Source organism: Periplaneta americana, chromosome 15 (assembly GCF_040183065.1).
Source record: "Periplaneta americana isolate PAMFEO1 chromosome 15, P.americana_PAMFEO1_priV1, whole genome shotgun sequence".
NCBI classification, from domain to species: Eukaryota; Metazoa; Arthropoda; class Insecta; order Blattodea; family Blattidae; genus Periplaneta; species Periplaneta americana.
In genome coordinates, this window is record NC_091131.1 from 62,506,902 (window position 1) to 62,528,794 (window position 21,893).

General features: G+C 36.9%; 1 protein-coding gene across 11 annotated transcripts in view; it reads left to right on the forward strand.

Moving 5' to 3' along the window:
- Positions 1-21,893, forward strand: part of enc (encore) — a 229,954-nt gene that overhangs the window by 39,271 nt on the left and 168,790 nt on the right. The window contains exon 3 of one of the 11 annotated variants that reach the window (XM_069847400.1): positions 14,385-14,415. The exons of the other annotated variants lie outside the window; for them this stretch is intronic. The gene's annotated coding sequence lies outside the window, so the exon portion shown is untranslated. The remainder of the gene's footprint in view (positions 1-14,384; positions 14,416-21,893) is intronic. 11 annotated transcript variants of the gene reach the window in all.

The following is a 21,893-nucleotide window of genomic DNA, read 5'->3' on the forward strand; positions in this document are numbered from 1 at the left end:
GCGACTGCTGCTTAGGATACCACCCCACTAGTGGTGCGGTACACCAAGCTCGCTCGCAATCGATCACCCAGTTATGACGGGCGGGCGGGCGGGCGGACGGACGCACGGGCGCCTGCTGTAACGGTGCAAATTACTGTTTCCCTTGTTAGTCTTATTCCATCGTTACTCCTTATTATCAAGCCAGGCCGTAGCTCAATCACATAACTTCTCACCAAAAGGAACAAGGGTTCAATACCTGGCATATCCCATCAAGTTTCTAATGGAAGGAGACGCTTGGGACAGGCTTTCTTCGACGATTTAATAGTAATATGCGTTACAAGAGCGGTATGTTGAAGTTTTCATGTTCGAGGAAAAGTATGAAAAAGCGAAACGTAGTTGAGCTTTTTTAATTTCCGAGAATTGAAAGAAAACATACCGCTCGTGTATCGTACATTATTTTGTGCGAATATCGTTTATTACATACCTGAAAGAGGAATTTCTAATTAGTTGCAATGAAATCTCCATCTTGGTTTCTGTTCAATGACGGCAATTTTGGAAAACAAAAATATCTATCTTCAACATTGTTGCTTTAAAATGTTTTCTGTGTTTACTATACTCCAGCAGGCCGTGATATACGTCTGTCTTTTTTTCCCCCCAGTCTATAAATGCGAACTTAAAACAAACGCCTTCCTTAATGTTACATGCATCACGAAATGCAGTAACTTTAGTGGAGTTGTAGAGTTTACTTAATTTTTGCAAATATTTAAAAACAATAATTAACAGTGCAATTTAGGTGAAATTGCAGTGGTAAGTTTCCAATTTATAATTATTACTATATTGAACGTCTCTAAAAATAATATGTTAAAAGCCTAAAGCAGTAAAATCAATATGTCACTTAAGCGGTAAGAAGAGGGAAATTGTTATGTGTTCGTTTGGGAATACTGAATGTGGAATTTTAGACTTACCGCGGGTTGGTTTTGTGCGGAAAGCAAGCAAATACGCACGATCTCGCACAAAATATTTTATTCTTATTTGTCGTCATTGTATCGTGGGGTTTCTGCGAAAACCCTATAACTCCATTTTTCTAAGTTTTGAGAAAAGCGGAGTTGAAGGTTTGTAGTTGTAGTTCTTGACTTAATTCAAAAGGACGCCGGGTGTATAACTGAGAAAAACTATACCTCACAGAGTAAGTAGGTTTTCCCAGACGATGGAGCATAACATTTTACATATTCAGATAATAGTAATTCCATTTTAAGCAAAATTGGAGTTACAGGGTTTTCGCAGAAACCCCGCGATATATAAATACAAATAAGACGAAGACCATGATCATAGGAAGAAAAATAAAGCAGGTAAACTTGCGAATTCTAAATGAGGCAGTAGAACAAGTGGACAGCTCCAAATACTTGGGTGTACTATAAGCAGTAACATGAGCTGCTGCCAGGAAATCAAAAGGAGGATAGCAATGGCCAAGGAAGCTTTTAATAAAAAAGGAGCATCTTCTGCGAACCTGTGGAAAAAGGAACTAAGGAAGAGACTAGTGAAGTACTTTGTGTGGAGTGCGGCATTGTATGAGTCAGAAACTGGACATTACGACGAAGTGAAGAGAAGCGAATAAAAGCATTTGAAATGTGAATATGGAGAAGAATGGAACGTTTGAAGTGAACAGCCAGAATAAGAAATGAAGCTATGTTGGAAAGAGTGGGTGAAGAAAGAATGATGCTGAAACTGATCAGGAAGAGGAAAAGAAATTAGCTGGGTCACTGGCCGAGGAGAAACTGTCTACGGAAGGATGCACTGAAAGGAATGGTAAACGGTAGAAGAGTTCGAGGCAGAAAAATATATCCGATGATAGACGACATTAAGATATATAGAACATATGTGGAGACAAAGAGGAAAGCAGAAAATAGGAAAGATTGGAGAAAGCTGGGTTTGCAGTGAAAGACCAGCATTTGGGTAGAACACTATGAATGAATGATACAGCTATTGCTACAGGCTCATTTACAGTCGTAGATCAGTTACATGACGAAGTTAACCAAAACGAAAATGTAACATTTAAATTGGTACAAATAAAGATAAATATGTGGCTGTATCGGGAGAACCAAAAGATGCAAATCAGAGTCGAACTGGTCTCTTTGAGAGTTCTAATAAAAACAACAAGACTTTAAAACAGTAAGTAAAGAAATGACCCGATAAGGCACCGTATCAGGATGCGTAAAAGATTTTTATAGTGTAACAAATGTAATATTATGATGGTAGACAATGAGGTTCGCATGTACAAAGTGGGCGAAAAGTCCCACTACACCCGTTCATTTTTCCTGCAAAACAAATATGTTCATGTGTCGTTGATATAAGTATGGCATCTACCGCACGTATTTGGATGTGTGATCATGGCAGGAGACGTCTGACGGACCTGAGTGAAACGTTAACACACGGAAATTCCCAGCCATTCCAGGAGTGCAAGATGGCTAGGTGAATACAAGAGTTTTTAATATGGAGGTCAGACTTGTGACTTCTGTATGGTTTCAGGAGCGGTCACATATCGGAAAAACCATGAATAACATCATGCAGTTATACTGGGTGTTTCAGAAATACTTTGACAAACCTTGAGAGCATTTTCCTCACACCAAAACAAGAAAAAAGTTAATATAAGCATATGTCCGAAAATCCTTAGTTTTTTAGTTAATTAATGAAAGAACATAATGAAACATCTGTTAGATATTGTCAGCTTGGTAGCAAGTTTTGTAACTTTAATCAATTCAGAAACTCATAACAAATGACTGTAGTAAACAAGTCTCCTTAGCAATACATAGCCATCTAGGACACAATGGGTGCATCAGCAGACTTGTATCGATAACATCATTCGATTATCAAACAAAATGAATTATTATCGGTTACAAACTTAAGTTAAGTTGTTAGATTGTACCTCGAAACGCGTTGAACGTAAACATGAAATTTTCGGTAAACTCTGTATGTTCTTCCGGTGGCATTGCGTTGTGCTCGAGCCAAGTCACATGAATTGTCGCTCCCCTGGTCATCAGTTCGCAAGATTTTGCGATGCATTTTACACTGGTATCCCTACAAAATTCATACTGTGCAGTACCGTAATTGAAACCTCCAAGATATTCTACAACGCCGTGGAATTTGTTTTTGGAAGAGGATGACATGTGGCCGGGAAATATCCTGCGGACTGATGAAGCGCATTTTACTCTGGACGGTGCAGTGAATACACAGAACTATTGTGTATTAGGTTCGATTCCTCCACATGTTGTGCAGGAACAACCATTGCACTCAGCACTGTTTGGTGTGGTTTCACAAGTTCATTCTTGGTCCGTTTCTCTTTGAGGAGATGACACCTCGCGGGGCTGTTAGGTGTACAGAAACATCTGCACGTTATAGGGACCTGATTGTGCAACACGTGATTCTAGCTTTGTAAGAACGCAATGGTGACCACACCATTATTTTCATGCAAGATGGGGTAAGACCACATGTCTCTCGCCAGGTGAAAGATTTGCTGCGAGAAACTTTCAGTAACGTCCGCATCATCTCTAGGCAATTTCCAGATGCGTGGCCTTCAAGATCCCCCGACCTAAATCCATGTGACTTCTGGTTGTGGGGATATTTGAAAGATCGTGTCTATCACGGACATAACCGGTCTCTGCCTAATCTAAAGGCTAGCATACAACGACATGTCGCTCTGATTTCACCAGAAATGCTGCGAGCAACTGTCGACCATGCCATGTTACGGATACAACATATTGCCGAGGTGTGAGGTCATGTTGAACAGTGTTTGTAACCATAGTTCCTAATAAACGTGCCAGAACCAACTTTATCATGTGTTTGATCTTTCCTGCCTTTTTCCAGTGCCCATATCACGTTCTGATTGCTTGTAGCGCCATATTTTAACCTGGTGGCAAGATTTATTTATTTTTCGTATAATTCGCGAGCGCATTGCTTAATTAGCATATCTACGAGGTTTCACACTCCTACGATCATTATAGTCTGTCCTGTGCCACGCTGAATACCGTCAGTTTAATTATAACCACCTGAAGTTTTATTATGTCTCGTAAATACATTTCTTCTTGTATTGTTTACTTTGTCTTTTGGCAGCCACTAATTATTGGAAGTCGAGTAAAGATTATTCTTAATAATAATAGTAATAATAATAATAATAATAATAATAATAATAATAATAATTGTTATTGTTTTTATTATGACGGGTCATTTCAGTCATGGGAACTATATTATATCTTCCGAATAACCGAAAATGTGGTTGGTTCAGTATATATTATGTTAAAAACCTGTTGTGCACTGTACGGGATGCCACCGCCAGATTGCGGCTGTGTGCATTGGTGACTAGTTGACAGCACACGCAAAAGTTAGTATGCTAGGAGCTGTACTCCAAAATGAATGTAAGTAAAGTTGAACAGCGGTCATACGTGAAAATTGGAGATCCTGGAACATCCTCCTTACTCGCCTGATCTGAGTCCATGCGACCTTGATCTCATTCCTCAATTAAGCCGTTACGGTTTGCAAACAGGGAGGACATCTTAACAGCGTTTCGACGAGAGGTGGTACACATAGACGACAGCGGCAATTTTGATTTTTAACCTCTCGTGTGGTTCCCCCCGCACTGCGCGGCTTAGATAGTGGCAATTTCGATATGTAAAGCCAAGGAATCTGTACATTGCCAACACAATTTTCCATGAAAAGTGAAGTGTACAAAAATAAACACAAGGGAGAATTGATCACTCGTATTATGAATAGTGCTGTCCTCGTAAGTGAACGACAAGACGATCTCAAAAGACCAACACTTCCTGTTGTCAGCAGAGCGGAAAAGTTCATTGAAGTGTTGAAATATATTGATACCATGCAGATAAACAATGAATTCAATCATTAAGTCATTTGTCTTTCCTTCTTGCCACTTGTAACACTTGTTATGGTAAACTGTATCTCCACACCCATTGAAAATTGGATCCATGAATTTTCTTATTCAGACTAGTTCATACCACCATCCCGTAAAATATTTACTGTTCCTGCTGAATCACCCTGTGTAAAAAATGTGTTTCATTTTCGCGAACCCGATTTTTATTTATTTCTTTATTGTTTGCAAATATGCTTTTGATCTGAACATGTCATTCGCTATTAGTGTGATAATGGTGGTGAAAAATAATTGACGGAATTAGATTGGACAGGCAAATTGATATGCTCCAGAAATATTAATTTCTTATTATTATTATTATTATTATTATTATTATTATTACTATTATTATTATTATTATCCTTATAATGCTGTAAAGCAGCGTTTCTCAAACTTTTGTGAAGTGGGGACCACATTTCTAAATCAGAACAGTTCCGAGGACCATCTTATTCTTTTTCCCTTCGAAAGCAAATTGATAATTTATGTAGCATATTTTAATACCAGTATACTTACATTGTAATGTAGAAGTAATTAAAATTAATTTAATTCAATTAATTTTATATTAGTATAAATTAATTAACTTAATGTTAGAAGAAGAAAATTTCTTATATCGTCACCTGTAAAAACAGAAAAAAGTAAAAGTTAATGCAGAAACATCCCGATTTTCAACAAGTGAAGATGCAATTTTGCCAGATGCGTACGGAAAAAATAGCGAGAAACACCACGTTCATAGTGCTTTAAATCCCTCTTTTGTTGCTGAGAGTAGAGTGGGAAGTCAATAGACAGGTAGGGTAAATAAATTTCATAAAATGTCAGTACTGGGAGAAAAAGTGAAAGGCGATTGCAATGTGTCATTTACAAACTCTGAGATTTTTAGCTGTAGTGTTCGTTTGAATTTTTTTGTGTCTTTTTTGAAGGACCACAGGTGGTCCGCGGACCATAGTTTGAGAAACGCTGCTATAAAGAGTTTGCTCCAGTATTGTTCCTTTACTAGGATATGCAGCATTGTGTTGGGTCATTCTCGCTCCCTTCCTACTTATCATGAAACTGTAACTTGTGGATGCAACTGGGAGGTTTCCGATTTCGGTTGGTGTTTGTACAGAACTCTCACTTGTTGAGTCCTGTCTGCAGATAACTGATTGACATAAACATGACAGACGTGGTTTGGACGATTTCGACCCGATGGATAGCTGTTACGACGTTCCGTGTTGCCAGGACGGGGTTAACGACCCCGACTCGTGAAATTTCTCACACCCTCTACCTCACACCTACACACCAAGGTTCTACTTTCTGGGTCATTCACATTGTGTTGCCTTCACATTCGGCCCGTGCCGAGTTTTCTGTCCTTAAGAATTCAAGTTTCTCTTAGTCATGGAGGAAATTAAGACTCTGTTTTCCTTATCGCGGTACTAGAAAATGGTCAACATAAAACGTTAACTAGCATATGTTTGTTTTCTTGTATAGCGTCGGCGTCAAAACTCGGAGTTCCTGCGGTTGCTTGCTACATAGAATGTTAGCCTTATGGGTGTCATTGATTTGGTCTCCTGAGGGGAGACACATCAATTTTCCACTATTATTTCATAAGTGATTGTCGTCATAATCATCATTAACTTAATACATTTAATAGGAGTATACCTTTAGGCTTCTTCCGATCCTAGGAAGTTCATTAGCTCATCTCTGTGTCTTTTTCTCGGACGTCCAATTTTTCGTTTCGTCTGTTTTATGGTCTATAATCGAATATTTTTAAAGGTTCTGGAAAAAATTTGTACACCAGTTTTGTCTAAAATTGCCTGAAATTTCTAGCATACTTGGTATTTTTAGTTTTAATCGAATGTAATTTCTTTTGAAATCTCTTAAAGTATACCCCGTCAATGATCCGAGCAATTTCATTTCAGCAGCCTCGATCCTATTATGTTAAAAAAAGGTAAAGGTATCCCCGTAACATGCCATGAAGGCACTTGGGGGGGCATGGAGGTAGAGCCCCATGCTTTCCATGACCTCGGCACTAGAATGAGGTGGTGTGGTCGGCACCACGCTCTGACCGCCTTTTACCCCCGGGAAAGACCCGGTACTCAATTTTATAGGAGGCTGAGTGAACCTCGGGGCCGTTCTGAAAGTTTGGCAACGAATAAAAATCCTGGGATCGAACCCCGGACCTTCCACTTCGTAGCTAGCTGCTCTGCCTATTATGTTAGTTTGTCTAATTTTCTGCCCCATATAGTATACGAACATTGTTTTATAAAATGTAACAAATTGATCTTTTGTCGCTTTTTTCATTAATGTTTGTTTCATTGTGCCTATCGACTGTAGAAACTTCATTATTTGTAGCCCTTGATATCTGAATCGGTCATGAGAGATATTGGAATCGGTAATAAGATGTCGCATCCTTGTTCAAAGGATGTTCACTAATTGCGGATAAATGATGAAATTATGGAGGGATAAACGGGATTACGTTGATAAAATCAGGTTAAACACAGAGTTGCCCACCACAAATTCTACTTAAAATAGCCAAGATTTGAACTCGGATCGCCAGTTAAAATTGACGTTCTAACCGTACGACTAAAACATTTATCACAAGAGAATGAGATGTATTTATGTAGAAATATTAATATGAAATCCATATGAAGAGTCCACTGCAAAAAGGGGGAATGTCGTAAATTTGTGAAAAATGAGATGAAGGTTCAGTACTATAGATCAAAGGGAGTTGCACTGCAAGAAAGGTGATCTACATCGTGTTAAAGAATTGGTATACCCCCACAAAGAGTGAAAATGTCAAAGTGTAAATTGCATTTCCTGGAAAATGCAATGCATTCGACATTCCCCCATTTTGCAGTGGACTCTTCATATATATATATATATATATATATATATATATATATATATATATATATATATAGCCGCGATTTTTCTCTTAGTCGTTAATATCCTCTCATTCAGTGTCTGTGCAGCATTCGAAAGAAGTTGCGAAATGTTTTCGGCTTTTGAGTAGTTGCTTCACTTTTCCAGTACCTATTGCAAGGACGTCGAAGAAAATCTTCATTTCTTCATAGAAATCGAGAGAGTTATGTCTGGTGATTGTAAAGGCCAGACGTTAGAAAAAAATGCCAACTTACGGTGCTATTCTCGAAAGGATTACTCATTCAGGAACATTTTACATGATAAGATTTTCAATGTGTGATTATACCGGAAGACTTAAAAGAAAAACGCTGTAACAGGATAACTGTTGCTATTTATTTTTCAATAAGTCAGTCGTCTAAGACTCTTCTTGGGACTTGCTGTCATACCAGCGCTAACAGCTGCTTATGTTTCGAAAACACGCCTATGGCCACTAGTATATGGTATTTAACAGATCACTTCCTTCATACATGCGGTATCATAACCTTATCGACTTGTAATTTTCGAAGCACTCCGAGTAACATATTGATGGTTAATACGACGTTGAACTGGTGTTATGTTTTATAATTTTGCAAATCGCAACACACATAGCTATCGCTATTTGCCTTTGGCGTTTTCTTTATTCCATCTTTGCTTAGTGACAATTGATTTATTTAGTTAGAAAAACAGTGATACAAAACTTCTTTGTTTTAACGTCAAATTAGAACTAAAATAACTTTTGTATCACTCCTGATATAGTTTTTATAGCGATTTTATTTTATGTCTTCCCAAGCGGCCCAGACTATTATTTCGGTGTCACGAAATGTTGAAACATTCTGAAGTAGCGCTTTCATTAATGATCATAACAGTTCTTCTCCAATCTTTAATTTCTGCAAGGAATTGCGGCATTGTGGTAAAATAAGACTTGAAACTACTTCAAACACTGACTTTTACATCACATAGCACTTGGAACGACAGTATGAGCATTATATATGGAAATCCTGCATTTATGGGTATTGACGATTCAAAATGCGCGTCATGCGACGACAAAATTCTGATAACGATTCACTAACAAAATTAGAAGAATAACACGGAATCTAACGTCAACACAACCACTCCTGAAGAGAGATTGAACTGGACTGCCAAGAGTTCAGGAGACGGTTTGCCGTGTGTTACAGGGCCTTCGTGCCGGTCGTGCGCCGTCCAGGTTGACTTGGTAAGCGAGTGCTCTGTATATTATATAATTAGAGGAACCGCACCTCAAACCACTGGGAGTTCTTCTTAGGACATTTTTACCGGACGTCCAGCGATATAGACCTGCTTACTCCCTCTTGGTAATAATCAAGTGATCGGTTTAAGAATGTCTGCAAGTGTGAATTATTCCGCAATGGACTACGGAAGTCTCAGTTGTACCACAGTCTAGTATATACAGTCACGAAGCTTGAGTTGTGAGGGTGCCAGGAACAATAGACTGTGCCGGTACTATTTCGCATTGTCTGTAATGAGGCGATATGAGCGATCCTAGTTGTTAGCAACTATCTATGGATGCATATTTACTACGTATTGAGCTTCGGGACTGTATATATTAGACTGTGGTTGTACTACATGTGTCAATAATATGATTTGTGATCGGACTGTGTGAATTTTATTGTTAGGGGAAGCTAAATACTTTGTGGCAATATCTTTCACAGGCGGTTTGTTCGCTTATGTGTTACAAGAACTGTGGGCAATCGAATCCTAATCCTTTTAATTTTTATGAAGCATGATGAACATAATCTCTGTCAAATTCTTGTGGTCTCTCTTAATTATTAGTATTGAGTTCTTATAGTTACTGTGCTAATTGGCTAGGCGAATATTTTTCTCACGAGTTGTTTGGTAAAATCGATAGAATGATAAGAGAAATGAGAGTGCACCTACAAAATACTACCCACATTTTATTTTAACTTAGAAGGATATTAACCTGGCTTCCCTGCCTGGATTGTTATTTTGATAGTCGTAAAGCTAAAATAATGAGCTCTGGAAACTTTGTGATTTGTTAACTCTAAGAGGACGCGATTTCATTGAGTTTTTAGGATGAATGGTTTGGATTTTTGTGGACTGTGTTTTAAATTTGACATGAACGTTTGGGTGTGCCCGAACACCAAGGCGTGGTATACACGCGACAAGGGAACTTGACCTTTGATTTCACTGTCAGGGACTTAAATGCCACTAGGAGTTGCGGCGCCTGATAAGGCAACCGCTTCTACACGCAGAGTCAATTTGGTCACATAACATACAGGCGCAGCGTCTTGCACGAACGTAGACCGCACATTACCTTCTTACGTAGAATTACAGCTTGTCTGTTAGCCCAACTACAGCTGTGTCGGCTTATAGCTTCTCGTCAAATTCACTAGGTTTAAATCCGGATAGAGCTGTAAGACATGTAGAGGAAAAAGCAAAAATTATCACTTCCGATCACTTTATTTTTTCCTTTTTCTCTCTTTCTACTGTTGCTCATATAATCACTTTATTTCACATGTCCTGAATAACGTTTGTAATGTAACAGAAACTTAAAACGATACATTTTTTTTTTTGCTAACGCTGCGCATGTTGGCGTGTAGCCAAGGACGTTAAAATATTAAATTATGGCATTTGTATAGGTAGCTTATTTATATAATTTGTCTTTCTTAACTTTTACATTTTGTATTACCAGACCATTCTGTTTGTGGAACGGCAGTTGCTTGTACAAAATACACAGCGCGCCGCTGTTACGTCATCTGTGCAGTATTATCGCTCTCTTGTTCTAGTTCTAGTCATAGAGTATGTCTTTCTCTTTCCCACAGAATAACAACATAAGATCGCAGCGTCGCTGTTTACGTTCCACATACAATCGACACTGACCAGTAATGTTCAACAGAGTCCGACAATCACTGCTACGACGGTGTAATGAATGTAATCAGGTTCAGGTTAGACACTTTGAACACCTGTAACTTGGCAGCAAGCAATACTTGAAAAATAATTCATTTCATAATAATTCTTTGGTCGGCGGGAAAAGGTACATAAGTAAAAAAATATAATTTTTCAGGAGAGACTTTCTTTTTAATTTACTCTTAACTGAATGTAAGTATAATAAATAAATTCATGTATGTTGGTTAAAGTAAAGCCCTTTTCAATTTAAAATACAAGAAATTTTATTATTTCAAAAATTAGGAAAAATACTAGATTTATGTGGTTGGGTACAACACAAAAATCTACTTTTTTTACTTATGTGCCTTTTCTCGCCGACCAAAGAATTGTTAACGTCACTAAAACTTGTCTTTTTTGCAATGTCGCGTATCTCCTAAACGCGGCATCAGAGAACATGGGTTGTTTTACGAAAACTGATTCTCATTGCGAGATCTGTCAATCTCCAAGGTTTGTCACAGAGGTCCTGAAACACTGTGTATAACAATAATCTCCTTTAAGGATTTTGATTTTGGTCAATTCTGTCCCCATTCATGTGAGAATAATAAACCAACATTATTCACGATTAGCAGGAATGTCTAGTCATATGGTCAATATGATCAAAGTGTCGCAAGATCAAGGTTACAATTTAACGGTATGTAGTATGTTCATGAATTTGCTTGTTATTACTGTCCTACTCGGTTACGAACTTTCTGTGGGAGCTACACATGTTAAAGCCTCTGTTTGAAATCTACAAAGCGTGAAGAAAAATACAATTATGAACGTGATAATATATAGCTCGTCTCCAATATTAGTAATTGCACTGCTCGGATGAAAATATTCTAACTCAAAATTATTCGTAATTGTGCCTGAGTAGCTTCAGGAAACGATGTTGGACGCAGGACGCAAGTGGTTTCGTATTGAAACCAGTTTTGAGAGCGCGCGAGTTGAGTGATACAGTTGGTATTGATTGACAAAGACATTCCAGCGTTGACATTTTTGCCCGCTTTGAAGTGTACAGTCCGGTTTCATTGCTGTAGCGTCAGGTGTCTCCACCTGGATTGGTATTGGGAAATTATTGTTCATCTCTATTACGAGAGAGTACGAGACTTTCATGTTACCAACAAATAACGAATTGTACGCATTTGTGTAACAATAGTTGATGTGCACTCGCGTTTAGATATGGGTTTTAGATTATTTTCCCATAAAATATGGCAAGAAAGACATAAATGATGAGATCAACATCTCTTTGCCATGGTACAGTAAATGAAATCTGTTTCTTCCCTTTCTTCGTCTGTTAACCTGTTTTCAGCCCACGTGGTAGTCTGAGATACAATTCATATCTATTGTCCATCGGAGGCAGATAAGAATAGATTTTTCATGAAAGATGGTAATGTTAAATCGGCGCGGTGTGACAGGAGAGACCTGCTCCAAACATATTATTTTCTCTCGAGGATTTGAACTTGGTTTTGAAAGGATTTGAATAGTTGGAAAACCGATACTGTAACTGTACGACTAAATTTGCAATTCTGGAAAGAATCGATGGAATCAAATAGATCTTATTAACACTGCGCTCAGGAATCTACTGACAATACTTTTACAACCAGTTAATGTAATGTTTCCAAGTCATTGATTGATTGTCCTTAAATATTTGATCTGCAAATGAAGTCCTCCGACCCTAAAGTAAGATACAAACACTGTAACCAGAACGTATTTTAATTTTACCCTACGGTGAAATTAGCATCAGTTCTGGTGATTTCGGAAGTGAAAATTCGCCATTGTACTACATTATTACAGACCAGCACTCACAATATCGCGAAACAAAAAATCATCAGCCTTTGTCCAGCGCTTGAAAATCCTGCACAGATTGGTAGGCCTATCTACAGGGCATAACAAAGTCCAAAACTAACCTAACTTGTCACAGATTCGTATATGCAAAACATAACAAATGCCTAAACTAACCTAACCTGTCACAGATTTGTATATGCAAGGCATAGCGCGAGTGTACTCTAGTGTGCAACTTTCGTAATATTGCCGAAGTTATGTTGGTATGACTGAGGAGAGGGCTCTAAATACTTGCAGGTATATAAGCGGAGTACGAGGAACTAACTCTGCGCTAGTTTAGTTTATTCTACTACCTGTCAATTGAAAATAAAATCCTTTGTAACTTCGAGGTTGTTGGGTTTTAATCCTAAGCGTTTTTATTACTATTTTGGTGAATAGGGTAAAGTTGCCTAATTCCGTGATACCCCTAATCCCGTGATACATTTTTTAAATTGAATGTCAGTCAAAGCTTTGATGTTCGACCATAGCGCCAGACATCTTTCCCGAAAGAGTGCATCCTTCGCCTACTTTAGAGACATCGGTGAACTTCCTAACAAGATACCAAATCCCAGGAGATTTAGTTAAAGAACGTATCACGGAATTAGGCAACTTTACCCTACTTCTACTGTCAAAGTCTTTCCCATTTTAACATAAATATATATACATAGTGATTAATCAAAGACGAGAGAATTTTTTTCGAGAAAAATGCAAGTGATATTGAACTGACAGTCGTAGGGCGTAAAAAGTATTGTCATAAAACACCAAATGTTAGATTACTCGCATCATTATATCGTCTTCATATCTTCTTCGCCATCATCTTTCATGGATTAACTTGATAAGGATCATTTCGGTCTCATGTAAGGTTAAACTGTTATACCTGTTTCCTTGGTGTAGGCCTACCTTTCTTTAGTTTCAAATTTATATTTGAGCACTTGTTTTACTATTCGGATAGTCTTCCATCTCAACAAATTTTTCTATATTATTGTACTCTGGCCTTCAGTTTAAATATGCCGAGTTCTGCTCTAATTTCCTCATTTGGTATTTTTTCTAAACGTTTATACACCTTTAAAAATGTGACAAGAGCTCCTTCTCTGGTCATGTTCTTCTGTCATCGACCAAAATGCATCGAATTATTTGAAAATAAAATTGGCACTTATAACCGGCTTTTTAATTGAAACTTTACTTTTTTAATCATTGTAGCCATTATTAGACAAGGGATATTCGCATTTTTAATCACCTGTCTTGTCATTATTTATCACGAGAAACAAAAATATGAATTCTGACACTTTATCCCACATGTGTTTTCTTACGTGGAAAGTAGACCGTAAAATTCGGGTGATTCCCAAGTTTATCTCGAGAGATATTTAAGCACAAATTGAATCGTGACACTTTTAATCAATTTCATTGTTGAGGAATACAACAGTGCTGACAGGAAATCTTCTTTCTGATACATAACACCGCAAAGAATGATATGAGTTATGAAATATTAGAATGTACCTTTAAACAGTCGTCAAGAGATTTGAATTATAAATTCCCCATCTTAATGTTTCATTTTTCGTAAGGAGAATGTACACTTGAATGCGAATAAAATGCGATGTGGGTAACATTTGTATCTGGAGATTAATCTCTCTTTTGTTCTGATTGAAGTATGTTGTAATTTTTTGGTATGTTGCGGACTCCTGCTTGTTCGATGCATTTTATGTTAATGCAAAGTATACTTCCAATTTTAAAAAATCCACAGTTACTAAATTAGACCTATCATTTGTTGTCATTATTGCTCATGATTGCAATCCCATGTTGTTATTTAAATATTATGTATTTTGAAATATATCTAACAGTTTTGTTGAATCATTTTCTGTGTTCCCAGGATGAATCTCAAATAGGCTGAAATATTTTAGGTACGTATTCTATTAACGAAAAAAAAAATCATGTAATCATTAGTCCCAAAATACTTAGATTTTGAATTATTGCCACTGTAATCTTATATTTTCTGCATGAACTAAATAAAACTTCAATAAAATATGTTAATATGCTTGTTATAAACTGTTCCTGTAGTGCCAGTTCTTGTTAAATGTGAATTCATACCCACTGGGAAATTTTCACAGTAATTCTTGAAAGAGTCAGCCTTTGGTGATCGCACATGTCTTTGTCCGTCTCAAGATTACAGTGGCAATAACAGAAAATCTGAGGATTATAGGAACTATGTTTGTATTGCTTTTATTTGTTTACGTTCATAAAATGATGTACGTTCCTAAAATATTGTCCATTATTTCAGATTAACGTAAATGTAGAGGAAAGTAGCCTAATGTGAAGTACCGTTTTTGTTTCTTTAGTATCGTCGAGAATATCAAATATTTTTATCCATGAATAATGTTAATTGATTCTCCAACAATATATATTATAGAACATAATAGTAAACATGATACACATTAATTGTAAACACTCTATATATAATATATTCTATTAATTCATTTAACGAAATCAACTCCGTTACGGTGAACAAAAACATAGGCCTATATATTCTGAGATTATGAAATTCATATCTTTTATTATAACTGCCAGTAAAAATTTGTTTAAGCTAAGAAAATGTTCTTCCTACGTCACATGACGTTACAGGGACTAATAATAACAAAAATCAATATACAAATTATCAATATTTATATTTTACACAATATATACAAACAATTCGTTTATCAAAACCTATCCCGTTGCAGTGAACGAAAACATATATTCTGAGGTTATGAAATGCAAATCTTTTACGAACATCACATAAAATTTGTTTAAACTAAGAGAATGTTCTTTGTACGTCATATGACGTTACAAGGGAATATGTATAATACATTACATCATCATTATTTCATGGTCCCATGCGTACCTGCTTGCAATTCGACTTTGCTTACTCATCCACGTGACATAATAGATGTAGCTACCAGAAGAAACTACTCGATCCGCTGTACGTTTGTGAACGAAATTGCGCTGCCTGTTTATGAGTATAATAGATTCTCAGAAGTAGAGAAGACGAGGCGAAGTTAAGTATTTTCTTTTTCTCGATTCTGTTTTAATGCACTTTCGTCAAGTCTTTTCTAACTTTTCCTCAATTCTGTTATATTGCGCCTACCACTCTTGTATCGCAATGTGCTATACTTTACATGTAACAGAACTTGGAAATTGGAAAAATTCGAGTGCGTTTGTTTTTGTGCAATCTTTCCCCGAGATTGTAATATAGCACTACCGAACTTAAAAGTAATATTCCATTAATATCTGTACCACATTTAAATGCCGATTTTCTCAAGTAGAAAACATTATTAGAAATGGTTAAAATATACGTAGGCCTGCAACTACTATATTTTATGTAAATTCGTATGACATTATTATTGTTATATACGTACATTTATGTAGAATCCAGAAGATGAAAATTCAACTTAATGGTGTTATTTCACTTCACTCGTATTTATCCGTTTCTAATAATGTGTAGTTCGGGAAGTAAACTGTAAAGGGTAATGTCATTCGTAACACGATAGAGAAATGTTCTCATTTTTAATCTCGCCTACGAACCCATATGGTGCGTAGTTTGTTGCAAGTAAATCATAAAAAAATGCCTCTTACGAGCTGCATTCTAAATTCACACACACACGCACGCACACAAAAAAAATAAACCGAATATTTCGTCAATTAATGGGGAAGTTACTTTTTCCGTACATGTTCGTGCGTATGTGTGTGTACATGTGTACGCTCCTTGTTAACAGTCTATATCTGTCATCCGGAGGACGAGGAGAATTCCATGTTCCTCCAGAAATCGGGACCGCAGACTTGCAGCTCTGACAGAAACCAGATGGGCGCCACGCATGCTTTCGTCACTGCTCCGCTAAACAGAAATAACAAATATTTTAGATCCAGGTCAAGTGAATCGCGAATCTTAGCGCGTTGTGGGCCGTAGGAATCCTCGTACACGTGTTGTGCCGCCAACAGCTGACCGCAGCCTGCTGAATACATGGATTACGTTTGACGACGCGCGACGTGAAGTTCCCGAGTATAGTTAACTTCAGTATTTAAACTACATATGTAACGAATATCAGTCTTCGTGCTCGTCTGCCAGTGATTCGGTGTTTTAGCAACAATTTGTAATAATGTTTTAATGGATAAAAATTACTCTACTATAAAACTGATGTGTAGCAAGCAACTTAAAATCACCACCGAAGAATAGAACTTTAAGAAGATGTAAAACAAATGTTATCAAATTGTGACAGTCCGGGCAGAGCCATAAATGTGAACAGTAGTGACAACTGGTAATATACGAATACAGACTTCCGAAAAGTAGTTTTAAAGACATAAGTAGGCGTTGTAATTCAACAACTTATAAGCTGAAATGAAGCCTCCTGATTCGAAGTATATGTGACGTCACAGCGCAAGTATAGGTACGGTTTTTGTTTGTTTTTTTTTTTATTTTAGTAGGTTATTTTATGACGCTTTATCAACATCTTAGGTTATTTAGCGTCTGAATGAGATGAAGGTGATAATGCCGGTGAAATGAGTCCGGGGTCCAACACCGAAAGTTACCTAGCATTTGCTCATATTTGGTTGAGGGAAAACTCCGGAAAAAACCTCAACCAAGTAACTTGCCCCGACCGGGAATCGAACCCGGGCCACCTGGTTTCGCGGCCAGACGCACTAACCGTTACTCCACAGGTGTGGACTATATGTATGTTTTTATACAAAATTGTTAACCCTTAAGTCGTCTTGCGGGGTGCTGTTAACACCCCAGTCAGATATTACGGAGCTCGTAACTTCATATTCAGTAAGCCTGTACTTCTGAAACTTTCAGTACCTTTATTGGAATTGGTAAGGCAACAATAACCGTAAACATTTTTGAAATCGGAATTCGCATACTCGAGATAATAATGGTTTAAGTGGGTGTCCTCTGTCTGTCAGCAATTTAACACAAACTCGCTGGGTTGTACCTAAATAAGCATTCTCTTACATTCCAAGGCAGATAACAACCCCTTCCTTTTTTCTCACCGTTTGTAAGTACAGCAGTGAGCGACACAATAGCTAAAATAGGTGCTAATCATCTACTGTGAAGCAAATTAAGGAAATGTGATTGGTGAATGAAAAACACTAACTTAAAGACAGCATGTCTTCATTTTGTGTATGCATGTGTACCCTTGTAAAATGTGAAATGTGTGGAAGTTTCTTTTAATCCTAAAATTTTGCATTAAATATATGTTGAATCTTATGTTAGTGACATTCTTTAATAAAAAAGCCAATTTTTTATTTTATAGAGCCTAAATAAAGGTGTTTAAGAGCCTATTTTAGGCGCCTAAAATGCCACTTTTTACGGCCTAAAATTCCGCTCTCTAATAATGACATTGGCAACATCAGCGCTCAGCGGTCATGTAACATTGAACGCGTAGTAATGGAACGGATAAAGATATAAACAAACAGGTCGTCGCTTCGTGTTCGTGGAGTACAGTCATCTCGCAACATAGCAGAGTACTCTTGAATAAGTTAAAGCCGACTATTGAAATGAGGCGTGACCAATATGGAGCTATACCTATAACAAAAGTAGTATATTACATATAAACGCATGCTTGAAACGTGATCTCCATTTCCGTCGTGATCGTTGCAGTGGATAATAATATGCATTCATACGTTATGGAATTTGAACTATCGGCAGATATCATTTAAAATGACTTTACATCGCGAGAAGCTTATTTCAATATCTCATGACGTTACTGATGCATGAGAATAATACACGCTATTCCCACTGTCTGACATTTTTTCGTGTTTCACCAAGCTATTGCGTATATCACTCGCCACTCAAAACCCACTATTTTTCTATGTAGACTACTTTCCTAAAAATTCTCTAAAATTCGATTATTCAATTTAGTAATTGGTGTTAGCACTGATCACATGGTACACAAATCCATGCTAAACGTCGAGGTAATATCTTGATCATTTTCAGATTTTGGTGGTACAGTCCTCGTCACCGTTTTTGGCGTGTGAACTAAGTAATGGGAACGTTAAGTGCTAGTGTCTTACCTTTACCGTAGTCAGTCTGATAACTGTATTTGGCAAATGGCTAATGTGACGTGTATAGGAAGTGGTACCACTCTCAACTCCAATAGCAACATGCTTACAAACTGGGCACTATACTCTAGGACACACGCCAAAAACGCTGGCGCCAGCTATACTGTTCTTTAGGATTACGTTCGACACCATTTTCTGTGCCTTTTGGCATTACAATGCCTTTCAATGCACTGTTTTTGTCATTTTTATGTTTATTTTACACACTTCATATGTAATGTTGTCTATATTAACAGTGCAAATATCAGTCTAATCTCAACTATATCCTACAACATTACACGCTTGAACGTCTTACCAAAGACACTTTACTTTTGCAATGAACCTAGATCAGTCAAAAAGATGTAATTAGTTATTTAAATAATAAGACTAGTAATAGAACAGTAATGATTGATAACATTACTTACTATGACTGTGCCCTAGCTTCGACTAACAAGAGCGAGAGGGTAGAGGGATGCTTAAACCTTAAGCAATCGCGCTTAACCACTCCCACCCACTTAAACCATTATTATCTCGAGTATGCGAATTCCGATTTCAAAAATGTTTAGGGTTATTGTTGCCTTACCAATTCCAATAAAGGCACTGAAAGTTTCAGAAGTACAGGCTTACTGAATATGAAGTTACGAGCTCCGTAATAGCTATCTGACTGGGGTGTTCACAGCATCCCGCGAGACGGCTTAAGGGTTAACAGTTTTGTATAAAAACGTACAGTTACCCTTAAAAAGAATGAGACGATTCTTAGTTGTCGGAAGTTAAAGTTCTACAGCGCGGGTCACTCGATATAGACGTATAACGATAAGTAGGCCTACCATGATAAATAGAACAAGAATTGTTACAAGGACAAGGATCAGAATAAGGATCACGAAGAAGACAGCCATTTAAGGCCACGATTTCACAACATAGCTCGGGTAACAAAATATCATTGCTTCTCTGTACCGAATGGCAAATGCCTGCTATGGGATCTACATTCTGTACTGCTGCTGTTACTGTCTTGTCTCGGTAGCTCATTTAGTAGCGTGTCGGTTCCACCGTGTAACCGAAACGTTTCGTGTTCGATCCCAGGTAAAACTATTTTTTTTTATTCAGGTGTAATTAATTTGTTCAGAGTTCCTCGGCTGTATAATTTGTCGAAAAATATGGAATAATTTATGCCCTATTTTTTGGTCTACAAGTGGGCTGAACCTCGTCAAAAAATAAATAAATCTTACTTGGAAGTTAAAAGTATTCTTCCTGAAACAAAAAATCATAAAAAAAGACCCGTTAACTTAAAATCTTGTCCACATACCATCATACATTTCTCCAATCGAAATCCACTCGATTGGTAGCGAAGGCAAGATGGTTGACAGCTTGTGCTTCCCCCAATATTTCCATTTGCGCAGCCCTCCGGCTCCTAATACCGCGTTTCCTCAACCTGCTGAACACAGTCTATGAAGAACCGGGAAAGTTAGATGCTGCTCTTATTTCGTTAGCAGTCCGAAAGGGGTCCGTCGAACTGTCTCGAATAAGAGAGCATCCTCTTCCAATGAAGAAATCCGCGGACGCCCAGGAATAGGGCGATTTTCGATCTCCCCTGAATTTTGTAACGATGAACCCCTTCGCGGCTGTACTTCCAGGAACACTGACCAAACGGCCAGCAGATCTAGCCCCATATCCAGCCCCAACTAGAGCTATAACTCGATGTCTCATGTCACGTCGGTTCGCCATTACGATGAGAAATGAGGGATGACGATAATAATTTAGTGTAGACAATGACTATTTAGCGTGATATAGAATTATTGAAATAAGGGGCATCTTGCACAGTAAGAGTTAATACATCAACCGTAAATTAAATATTTAAATAACAGGATATAACTGAAATCCAATTATTGTTGCGAAACTAATCAAATTAAATCTAATTACATTAAGTAAACAAATCCCAAGTTATGACACCAAATTGCTACAGCTAAATTCTAGGTTATTAACATGAGCATTGAATAGGTCCGTGCTTATGCGTTGGACAACAAAACCAAACATCGAAAGTTCGAATCTTGCAGCGGAATGTAACTTCTTGCTTTTTATAATGTAAATCAGACTTCTAACTACAATCGTTCATATTTCTTACATTATTTATTAATATTTATAGCCAACATTGAATTTGTAAAGAAAAGACTTTAGAAATCTCATATGGAATTTGTGATCTGTAGTGACATAAACATAGATTATCTCTCGGAACTTTTCCGTAAAAGTAAATTAAATTCACTCCTTGAAACTGGAAACTTTAGTCGTAGAGTCATTTTCCCACCTGCATACAAGCTGAAGTAGCATAGCCATTGATAAAAGTTTTGTACACAGAATTAGACTGACAGAACGTATTCGACAGAACCTATAATCAATGGCTTGTCTGAACATGATAAACAAATCCTAAGTGTTTCCAATGTCATTGAACAATTTCAAAATATTAATTTAAAAACTAAAAAAGGGTCGTAAATGCTGTATCTAGTGACTATTTACATTTATGTCTACAAAATGAATCTTGGAACAACGTATATGATACTGGTACTACTGATATTAAGAGTAAATGTATTGTATTTTTCACTTTAATTTCAGAATCACTTTAGTGGATGTTCTCCACACAATGTTGTGAAAAAATCCAAAAGTAAAAACATGTAGATAACGCAAGGACTTAAAAATCTCATATATTAAAAAGAAGAATCTATATGTATTGAGTTGCAATGTAATGATCCTCATGTTCTTAAATACTGCAAGAAGTACGGTGTAATTTATCAAAAATTATGAAAGAGGGAAATAGAATACATTTGAATAGAAAAGTACAACATTCAGATAATGCAATTAAAGCTATTCGGAATATTATTAAAATTAAACTTGTAGATATTCTAAGAAAGAAAATATTCTTTCATTAAAACCAGTGATTATAAACTAGAGGATCCCAAATCTACTGCAAATTCTTTTAATGTCTTATAGTATATAGTACAGAAATATTATTGACAACTTAAACATTCAGGATATTGCAAAAGATACTGCAATTGGTTACTTAACAGATGCATTTAATAATTAGTATTAATATATGTAATTAGTCAATAACTGCAACAGTGCTTTTTCATTCAATCATAACATGAATAAAATTGAACGCACATTAAATTAAACACTATTGTAAACACGTAGATAAAATAGTTAAAATCAACTGAAGGGATGAGAATGAAATAATCCAAAGCCACACTTTTAACAAAAATTGTTTTGTGCGAGTGCATTTCTTACACATATGGGAAAGCTACTAATAAAATATTGTAATAACTAC